Source organism: Canis lupus, chromosome 4, assembly GCF_003254725.2.
Source record: "Canis lupus dingo isolate Sandy chromosome 4, ASM325472v2, whole genome shotgun sequence".
NCBI lineage: Eukaryota > Metazoa > Chordata > Mammalia > Carnivora > Canidae > Canis > Canis lupus.
In genome coordinates, this window is record NC_064246.1 from 29,580,176 (window position 1) to 29,590,764 (window position 10,589).

Consider the following 10,589-nt stretch of genomic DNA (forward strand, 5'->3'; position numbering starts at 1 on the left):
TCACGTTATCATTAATTCAATAAAGAAATAACATGTTTCCAGCACATACTCCTTCTGGAAGCCACAGAGATTTTTAAAATATGTTAAGCCCTTCACCAAAAGAAACAAATTAAAAAGGCATGTTCCCTACCAACAGGGAGCTTAAAATAAAATAGAAAGAAGCCAATGAACAATGCTAAGACACCATAATAAGTGTTATATAGTCCCTCCAAAATTTTTGAAAATTATTTTACAGAGTTAGTTTCCTGGAGTATTTTAGAGGCAGGTAGTATTTCAGTCCTCTTAGAGGTAACCCAAAAAAGAACATACATTTGTCTAAAGAAATGTATCATTAGATTTTGGATATATTATAATACATCTTGAAGTACACATAATTATTTTTTCTACTTTGTACATTTAAAAAATTTCCTTGGAGTACATAATTTTCTCTTTATTGATATACTATATTTTATAGGTACTTAGAAGCTTCCATCCCCAGAAGCCCATAGAAGGATACTTTTAAAGCATTAAAAGTAAAAAAAAAATCTGCCAACATAAAATTATACCAACTGAAATATATTTCAAAACTCAAAGTGTGAGGTTGTGGGAAAATGATAATGACACCATTTTTATTATTTTTTATTATTTTTATTATTTTTTAAAGATTTGTTTATTTGAGTGAGAGAGAGAGAGTGCATGCACATATGTGGGGGAGAGGTGCACAGGAAGAGAGAGTCCTCAAGCAGACTTCCCCCTGAGCCCTGAGCCAGAAGTATGGCTCGATTCCAGGGCCCTGAGATTATGACCAGAGCTGAAATAAAGTGCTGGCCCCTTAACTGACTGAGCCACCCAGACCCCCTGTTACATCATTTTTAAACCTCCCCTAATCATCAATGTATACAAAGCAACTAGACAGCAAAACCAAAAACTCATGGACAACACAGTAGAAATACATGATAAAATTATAGCAAAAACAAACAAAAATTCTGACAAGATTGATCACTTTTCTTGATGAAAATGACCAATGTTGGGAATAAAAAGGAGATATTAGTTAAACCCTACAGATAGTAAAAAGATAATAAAAGGGGACCCCTAGGTGGTGCAGTTGGTTAAGCGTTGGACTCTTGGTCTGCTTGGGCTCTGCACTCGGCATGGGGTCTGCTAAAGTTGCTCTCTCCCTCTACCCCTCCCCACCCTCCCTTGCTTGCTCTCTCTCATACTCTCTCTCTAAAATAAATGTAATAAATCCTTTAAAAAATATAATAAAGGAATATTCTAAACATCATATGTCAACAAACTTGACAACAGATGAAGTGAATTTCCTTGAAAGATACAAATTACCAAATCCAAATTGTCTTATATCTATTGAAGAAATCAGACCCAAGAGAATCTACAATTGAGTTATTAGAATGCATAAGAATATTTAGCAAGGTCATGGGATAAAAAATCAAAATATAAAAACAGTTTGCATCTCTATTCACTGGCTGCAAAATAGAAAAGCTACATTTTTAAAAGATGCCATTCAGAGTTGAAATAAAAGATACAAGGTGCCTAAAAACAAATTTTGCAAAAGATGTGTAAGTGGAAAAAAGTGTGAATCTTTAGGAAAGATATTAAAGAAGGCAAGTAAAGAAGACATAGACCATAGTCACAGATTGTAATATTCAGTATCTTAAAAATGCCAATCCCTCCCCCAGCTGATTTATTGATATAAGATTATGATTCATATAAAAATCCCAATAGGGGGACGCCTGGGTGGCTCAGCGGTTGAGCACCTGCCTTCGGCTTGGGACGTGATCCCGGGTCTGGGGGTCAAGTCCCGCATCGAGCTCCCTTCAGGGAGCCTGCCTCTCCCTCTGCCTCTCTCTCTCTCTCTCTCTCTCTCTCTCTCTCTCTCATGAATAAATAAATAAAATCTTTAACAGAAAAAGAATCCTAACAGGTTGTCCCATGAAATTTAACAAACTATCTTAAATCCTATTTGGAAGAGCCCAAAGCCAAGACACTCTTGAAGAACAAGATGGGCATATTACTTTATCAGACATCTAGAATTACTAGAGAACTATAGCAATTAATACAGTGTGGGTCTCTTACAAAGACAGACAAATTAACAATGACACGAAATAAAGAGGCCAGACACAGACCTTCCTTTGTTTGGAAATCCCATTCATAACCAGACTGCAGTTGCAGATCTATGAGGAAATGATGGACTAGTCAATAAATAGTATCAGTAAAAATTCTTATCCGTATGGGGGGGAAATTGAGTCGGATCTCTTCTTCACACCAAGGCCGGGAAAAACTAATCAATTTTAGGAAGTTGAAATATTTTGTGAAAAAGCAAAACTGGAATAATTTTAGAACAGAGTATCTTCATGACATCCATGTATACAGAGAAATGATTTTTTAAACTCAGAAAGTGAAATAAACACAGGAAAATGTTGCTAAGTACTACAACTACTGTATTTGTTTTCTATTGCTGTGCAATAAACTCAGAAGAGCTTAAAACAGCCTCCATTTGTGGGCTCACAGAGGAGTAGCCCAGAAGCTCACACATGGCATGGCTGGGTTCCCTGCTTGGGGTCTCACCGGCCAAAATCCAGGGGATGGCTGGGCTGTGATCTCATCTGGAACTCTGGGTCCTGGTCCAGGCTCCTGAGGTTGTTGGCCTGAGGTCCCTGGGTCCTTGTCAGAATCTGTTCTCAGCTCTTAGAGACCACCTGCATCACCACGGAGCCCCTCCATCTTCAAAATCAGCAATGGTACCTCAATTCTTTCCTCCTTTGCATCTCTGACTTTGTTTTTGATCTCAGATGGAAGGGTTGGAAGGGACCACGTGACTTGGTCAGGCCTACCTGGATAATCTCCCACTGAAGCCATACTCAACTGATTCATTATCACAGTCATATCTGCAAAATTCCTTGTGCCATGTTGCATAACACAGTCACCAATGATACCTGTCATATTTCTGGGTTTTGTCCACACTCGGGGTGGGGGGAGACCTTATGGACCTTATGCCAGGGTGAGGGGCATGGCAGGCATCTTAGAGCTCTGCCTATTAGGACTGCACTATCATTAATAACTTCTATTCTTGGACAGCCCCGGAGGCCCAGTGGTTTGGCACCCGCCTTTGGCCCAGGGTGTGATCCTGGAGACCCGGAGTCGAGTCCCACGTCAGGCTTCCTGCGTGGAGCCTGCTTCTCCCTCTGCCTGTGTCTCTGCCTTTCTCTCTCTCTGTGCCTTTCCTGAATAGATAAGTAAAATCTTAAAAAAAAAAAAATAACTTCTATTCTTCAAAAGGTACATAGAAGACGATGAGAAGGCAAGATACAGAATGGATAAAAATTTACCAATATACATAGATGATAAGAGAGTTGTATCTCAAATATATTTCAAAACTCCTACAGATTAATGAGAAAACAAAACAAAACAAAACAACAGAAAACCAGACAAAGACATAAACGGGCATTTCACAGAAGGAACACAAAATAACAAATATATGAAAAAGTGCTCACTATTAATTGGGGAAAAGCAAGTGAAAACCCAGTAAAGGGGCACCTGGGTGGCTCAGAGGTTGAGTTTCTGCCTTTGGCTTAGGGGGTGACTCCGGTGTCCCAGGATCAAGTCCTGCATCGGACTCCCCGCAGGGAGCCTGCTTCTCCCTCTGCTTGCGTCTCTCTCTCCCTCTCTGTGTCTCTCTTGAATACATAAATAAAATCTTAAAAAAATAACAGTAAAACACTATTTCACCCTCACCAAATCAGCAAAACCTTTATTTTTAAAAAAATAATAAAATAAAAAATCTGAGAGCATCAAGTACCTGCAGTGAATCTGAACTAATGTGAACTTGCACACACTTCTAATGCGAGTTTCCAGCGATGCAACCTCTTGGGATAATGAATTGTAATTATCTCTAAAGTTGAAAATGCACCTGGTCTACAATCCAACAATTCCACCCCCTGCGTATATGCTTGACAGAAATAGATGCTCGTGGATGTCCAAGGCAGCAAAACCTGGAGACAAGAGCAAACAATTCAAATGCCATCCACAGTAGAATGTATAAATAAATTAGGTTATATTCATATAATAGATGACTTCAGAGGCAACAATATGGTTCTATTTCCTAACATTGGTGGAGACTTCACAGGTGTTGGTTCCATTGTTCACTCAAGAAGTCTTTCCAACTCCTCTGTCCCTTCCCCTGAGCAGAAAGAGGTCAGAGGAAGGCAGGTGCTTAGAGACCCGGAGCCTAACCCACGGCATCACAAACAAGGGGACAAGGGAAGAGGACACGTGTGTCAGGCTTTCCCAGGGCTTCTCTTGTCTCTCTTACATTCTTCCTCAGTACCCATCTGTAACATTCTTTTCATCTTTCAAGGTCCTCCCTCTGGAGGCTTGGAGACCACCCTGGTCCACACACCCAATGAGGAACCTGAAGTCCAAAGAGGCTGAAGGATGTGTTTGAGGCGCACAGGTACAGGCTCCCTGGAGTCTGCGCCCCCTTTACTGGCAGCATCCGAGGCCAATTCATGTCTGTACTCAGAGCATCCTTGAAGATGGTCCCTTATAAACAGCAAGTGCTCTGCAAATGCCTCCTCCTCCTTCCTGGGTCCTTGGCTAAGTCTAAACAAGAGCTTTGCAAAACTCTTATTTTGATGCTGCTACACAGGAAACGACCAGCAGATGACAGCATTTACCTTTCCTGGCTCCTCACTCTTCCACTCGCAAGCCTAAAGGGAGAAAAGTTGGCTTTTCTCTGCCCATCTCCGAACTCTGCTGTCGGTCCTCCATCCTCCATCGGGGTGCCCACTGCTCCCATGCGAACCATTCATCTGCCTCTTCCTTCGCTGGAACCACCCCCCCACTAAAAAAAAAAAAAAAAAAAAAAGCCAAATCTGCAGAAGCTCCAGTTTTAGAAACAGAAGGAGGAGAACACAGGGATAGGCAACATGAACCGGAACCCTCTTACTCTCTGCAGAGCCTTAGGAAATGCTGGTCCCCCTGGCAGTGCTGGGACTGAGTAGGTGGAGAAGGCAGCTTCCAGCAAGTTCTCCTTTTCATCTGGGGAGACGGGCTCAGAGAGGCAGGGCAATGTGCTCAAAGCCACCCAGCAAGGTGGGCTTTTCTGACTCCTGATCCAGTGGACCTTGTCGGTTTTACCAAGTTAGTTCTCACAGGCAAAAGCTACCCTGAAGGCAGTTTTCAACCTATACACGCAGACAGGAGATCTGAAAATCAGAACACGATACAAAATGCCACGTGGTGAATAATAAAGGAACGGTGTAGAAAAGGTGTGGGGGCCCAGAGGGGCGGACCGTACCTTCTTCAGAGTGGGGGTGTGTAAGACTGTGAGGTCAGGGAGGAGCCCCTGGAAAGAGAGGAGCTCTTACCCTTGAAAGCAGTCAAGATGCACTAAAGAAAAGGAGGAGTGGTGGAAAAACTGTAGATCAGATTGGCCAATGTGGGGCCTGGGTCTGTGACTCTCTTTATTCTTTTTAAGATTTTATTTGTTTATTCATGAGAGACACACAGAGAGAGGCAGAGACATAGGGGGAGGGAGAAGCAGGCTCCCTGCGGGGAGTCCGATGTGGGACTCGATCCCAGGATCCTGGGCTCACGACCTGAGCCCAAGGCAGGTGCTCAACCGCTGAGCCACCCAGGCGTCCCGACTTTCTTTATTCTTTCACACCCTTCAGTACCCCTGCCCATGGCAGACATCACTAATCAATTGTGGGGCTCTTTGGGTCTGAGCTCAGGGCCTGTCCAGAATCCTTTCCAGCTCCAGGCTCCAGGCAGCCCCACCAATCCAAAGCAGATGGCACAGCAGATAAAGGCTATTTGCTCTGCAGTCTGCCTGCTTGCTTACTATCCTTTACTGCTTCACCTAGTGGGTGTCAGGAGCTGTGCACAGTCCTTTATACACACCTTCCATTTAATCCACTTGACAACAAAGTCCCCGTTTTACAAATAAGCAAAACTGAGGCACAAAGTTAAAAAAAAAAAAAAAAAGTCTTCCCGTGGCAGCACCAGGATGCAAACTCAAGCCTGTGTGTCTCCAAAGCCCATGCTCTGAAACTAAAGAGTTCTATAAGTATGGGAGAAGGGCTGTGGTTTAGGCTCTCAATGGGAAGGTAGTAACAAGACTAATGGGGCTGCAGTGGACAGAGTCCCAGAGAACAGAGGGCATCAAAGATGCTTTGTTTGCTCAAGCATTCCTTTGATTTATATTTATTAAGCACCTACTATATGCCAGATACCTTCTAGATGCTGAGAGTATAGCTGTTAGCAAAAGAGACAAGACACCCCACCCTCAAAGAGATAAGTAAGTCAACTGTACTATGTGCCGGGTGCTATGGGGAAAGTAAAGGGTGGAGAGAGCCATAAAGAGCTCAAAGGGCTTTCAAGTCTGAGAGATAAAGGATGGCCTGGGTACCTGAGCTTTTTGGAGTGACTGAGGCAAATCAAGACCAAGCCCTAATGAGGTGGATCTTGATGGTCTCAAGGTAAATAATGGTGGTGAGGAGTACTTGTAGGGAAGAGAGAGCGGGGCCTGACAGCAATATGAGGAATTCCAGAGGCCTTCTTCGCTCTGCCGAAGGTGAGGTGCCTGGGGGAAAGGCAGTCTTACCCAGAATACACCAGCTCCCGGGCCCCGTTCTGATTGTGGTAGGTGTGGGATGGAGGCAGAGCTCCACGTGTGCAGCATACAATATTTGAGCACCTAATGGAATCGATTTCATTCTTCAGGGGTCTCCAACCACTACCAACATCTGGCCCTGTGGATGGGGTTGGAGTAGGGTGGAAGGCGAATTTTCAGCCTCTGGGCCCTTGTTCCCTGCAGGGCCACGAGAAGAAACTTACCATGCCTCGAACAGTAGGAAGTATGGAAACTGGTGTACATCACCACCGACAAGTAGCTGGGTGTTTAGCTGGTGGAGGAAAATGACTGTCCATGAGCCTGTTCAGTAGGAACCCGGGAAGCCTGTTCAGAGCACAATGCCCTCTGTGTACCCAGGCTGACAGATCAGCTAGGTTTGGGGAGAAATAAATACGCAAAAAGAAAATGGGTTTGGGGCTCCTGAATGGCTCAGTTGGTTAAGCATCCTACTCTTGATTTTGGTTCAGGTCACAATCTCAGGGTCCTGGGATTGAGCCCCATGTTGGGCTCCCTGCTCAGCATGGAGTCTGCTCGTCCCTTTATTCCTCTGCTCCTCCCCCAGCTCGTGTGTGCTCTCTCTCTCTCATATAAATAAACTCTTTTAAAAAAAGAAAAAAAGGAAAGAAAGAAAATGGGCTTGCCCTGCTAGGGTTCAGGTCTCTCTTGGGTGCATGAGCAATATGGAGGGGAGTGGAGGAGGAAGAAATGTCACCCTCCACACCTAGGACAGGAGTTTAGAAATCCCATGGCCAATTCTTTCACTCCAACTTGCCCCACCTCCCCCACAGAGTTCAGTGCTTTAGGGAGGCTTTCTTTTGGCTGCCAAAGAACTATGAATCATGTTCCTCACTCGAGGTCTGTGAACATTCTAGTAGTTTATCCCCCGAGTAGGGTGGATTAGTATATGCATGTGCACATGCATGAATAAATGGATCCATACAAATGTGTATCCAGCTTTCTTCAAATGCCCCTAAGGTGTCTATGCTAGTTATTAATTTATAGCTGCTGTGGGTTAATGGACGGAATCCCCATAAACATCTTGCCTCTACAGTGAGCCTACTCGTAAGCCTTCTCAGCAGAGCATGCTGGGAGAACTGCGCAGGAGGATGGGGCTTCTGCTGCTGGTTTTGGCATGCATAGGACACATCGTGTGTGCTCTGCCCCAGCGGGTGTGTCTAGGGGGGTCCCCTGGAGACCTTAGAGTCCTGTGCAGCCTGTTGATCACCTTCCCACCCCCCGCCAACACGGATGTGATGTGGTCTTTGCCACCCACCTACACTGCTGTGTGACCCCTTTCCATGCCCACAGACCCCACCACCAGGTTGTGACTCACCTGTGCTCTGGCAGATTGCTTTATCCTTGTCTAGCAATTGAAGACCAGCTCTGGCCAAGGTACCCGCAAATTTGTCCACCATCCAAGGGGCTGCCATGATACCTTCTCCAACAAGATCTGATCCATAGTCCTGAGAGGCAGCCTCCTTCTGAGACTATACCCCTTCCTTGGTTCCCTTTCTCAGTTGTAGGGAGAGTAGCCCTATGGGGCTCTCTTTACGTCCTCTAGTTACTCTTTTATCATCACATGACATTCTTTAAACTCCCATTGCTAAAAATAAAAATAAAAATAAATAAATAAATAAATTCCCATTGCTTAAGCCCTTACTTGGTTCCTCTCTCCTGATTGGACCCAGACTGATACAGTACTTGTGGCTCCCAAAAGATCCACCATACCTAGTCCCAGGTAAAACAAAAATATAGAACTCCCAGCTCATTGCTAAGCACACAGAAAACAATAAATCCAAGTGGCTATTTTACTATTCCATATTAGAGATGGAGATCAGTTCCCTGGTTACCAAAGAGTTGGCAGCTCTGGAGAATCTGTCTTAGGCACTTCCTCTTGCCTGTTTAGCTTGAGCTGCTTTCTCCCCAGGGGTGGCAGTAAAATAACAGGAAAGTAGAGCTATCATTTACAGAGCACACAGTTCATATTAAGTGGTGTGTCAAGAGTTTTATGTGTATTATTAGTCCCATTTGCAGATGAAAAAAGCTAAGGCCTAAAGGAGTTAGAAAGTTGCCCAACATTTCACAGCTGGTCCAAGAAGAGCTGGAATTTTAACCCCAGTATATCCGATTCCGAAGCCCAAACTCTTAACCACCATGATGATTTTCTTCAAAGCAAACATCCTTTGCTGTGTCAAGCTCTGTGCTAGATGATTCACAGTAGTTATATAATGTGTCTCCATAACAACTGTGTTTGGCAAGCAGTGTTTGGGTTCCTGTCATACAGATCAAGAGACTAAATGTCTTACCCAAGGTCACTCAGCTAGTGAGCATGGAGGCAGGATTTGAAACTGGCCCTCTGACTCCAGAGCTACACTTTTATTTAATATCTACAGGGTCCTGCTTCCCTGGCTCACATAACGGAAGTGAATGTTGGAGGCGGAATGTACCTGGATCTGGATACCACGATGGGTGAAGCATTGGGTGAAGAACATGCGCTTGACTTTATATATGGTGCCTATTCATTTCCAACCATGCCACATATGAAGCAAGATAAGAAGCTAGTAAGGGAGAAGGATAAAGACTAGATAGGCCTCTCTCCCCGTGTCATCAGCCTGCTATACCCGATCCTAACCCCAACTCTATGTGAGAGAGATAATCTGCAGACACTTCGATGGGACTGGTTTGGAGGCATCTATGTTGGTCTCCAACCCTCCTCTAGGGAGGGGATTCCCTGACACTCAACATGGCAGGCACAGATCCTTCAACACCTCGCCAACACCCCGTGCTCTGATTCCATTTCGCCAACTGTGCCAACCTGCGTGATTAGTCCCCTTTGTACAGTCTCATGCTTGTTTATCAGTTTAGCTCTAAGGCCCTAGCAGCAGACAGGGAGAGGGAAATATGATCTATTATAAGATAAAGAGTATTTGCAGGTTGCTTACAAAAAAAAAAAAAAAAGCAACTGTTCCAGATAATGGGACCAAATAACATATTCATTTCTACAAGTTGTCCTGGAGAGGTCACTATGGACATAACAAGCATCGTGCTCAACAACATCCCTGCAACAGACAAGGGATCAATGTTCAAAGCCATAGTTTGCATGATGTCCCTCAGTATAGGTTGAGGACCACCAAACAAAACACAATCCACTAAAAGTAAGTTTAAGAAGCCATGGGAGGCAGTCAAGCACACAATTCTGCTGCTCCAGCTGAATTGGTAGTGTATTTAAGAATAGGCATCTAGAAGGCAGCCCAGGTGGCTCAGCAGTTTAGCACTGCCTTCAGCCCAGGGCATGATCCTGGAGACCTGGGATCAAGTCCCATGTCGGGCTCCCTACATGGAGCCTGCGTGTGTCTCTGCCTCTCTTTCTCTCTCTCTGTCTCTCATGAGTAAATAAATAATCTTTAAAAAAAAAAAGAATGTGGCTCTAGAGATTGAATAAAATACATACTTTATAGGCACTTGTCTACAAGCAGCATTTCTTTTAGCCAAGCTTTTTAAAAGTATATTGTGGCTATGAGGCTGAGATTCTACTTGAAATGTTGATACTTCCCAGTGCCATTTAAGAAATGAGCCACATGCCTTAATCATAAACTAGGGCTTCGATTCAATCTTCTTGGGAAAAATCAAGCGCCAGCAAGTACATGTTTCTAAAGCAAAGGCTGACACACATCCACTCCAAAGTGCATCAAGGGAGTCCCTGCTGGCAGAACCAAGAATTGCTTTAGGAGAAACTTTGAGAGGTCTCTAACAATGCCACAAATAGGGAACTGAGGTCCCACAGCTCCACCTCATACTGTTGCAATGGCAATAAAAATCAGCCTGGAGGAACAGTAAAGCAGGTGTGTAACCACATACCCTACTCGGCCACATGTGCAAATACCTGCAGCACATCTCATTTTGAACAACTGGCCCTGCTAGTTAAACTGGTTGTGAAATGCACTCCCAAAGTAAT

The 10,589-nt window shown here is 44.2% G+C and overlaps 1 long non-coding RNA gene across 1 annotated transcript; it reads right to left on the reverse strand.

Annotated features, from left to right (window-relative positions):
* Nucleotides 1-1,191: 1,191 nt before the first annotated feature.
* Nucleotides 1,192-8,531, reverse strand: LOC112651852 (uncharacterized). Its single transcript, XR_007410178.1, has 4 exons — nucleotides 7,968-8,531; nucleotides 6,838-6,905; nucleotides 4,674-4,840; nucleotides 1,192-3,989 (listed from the first exon to the last, which is right to left on the reverse strand). It is a non-coding gene; the product is annotated as an uncharacterized LOC112651852 (long non-coding RNA).
* Between the last annotated feature and the right edge of the window lie 2,058 nt (nucleotides 8,532-10,589).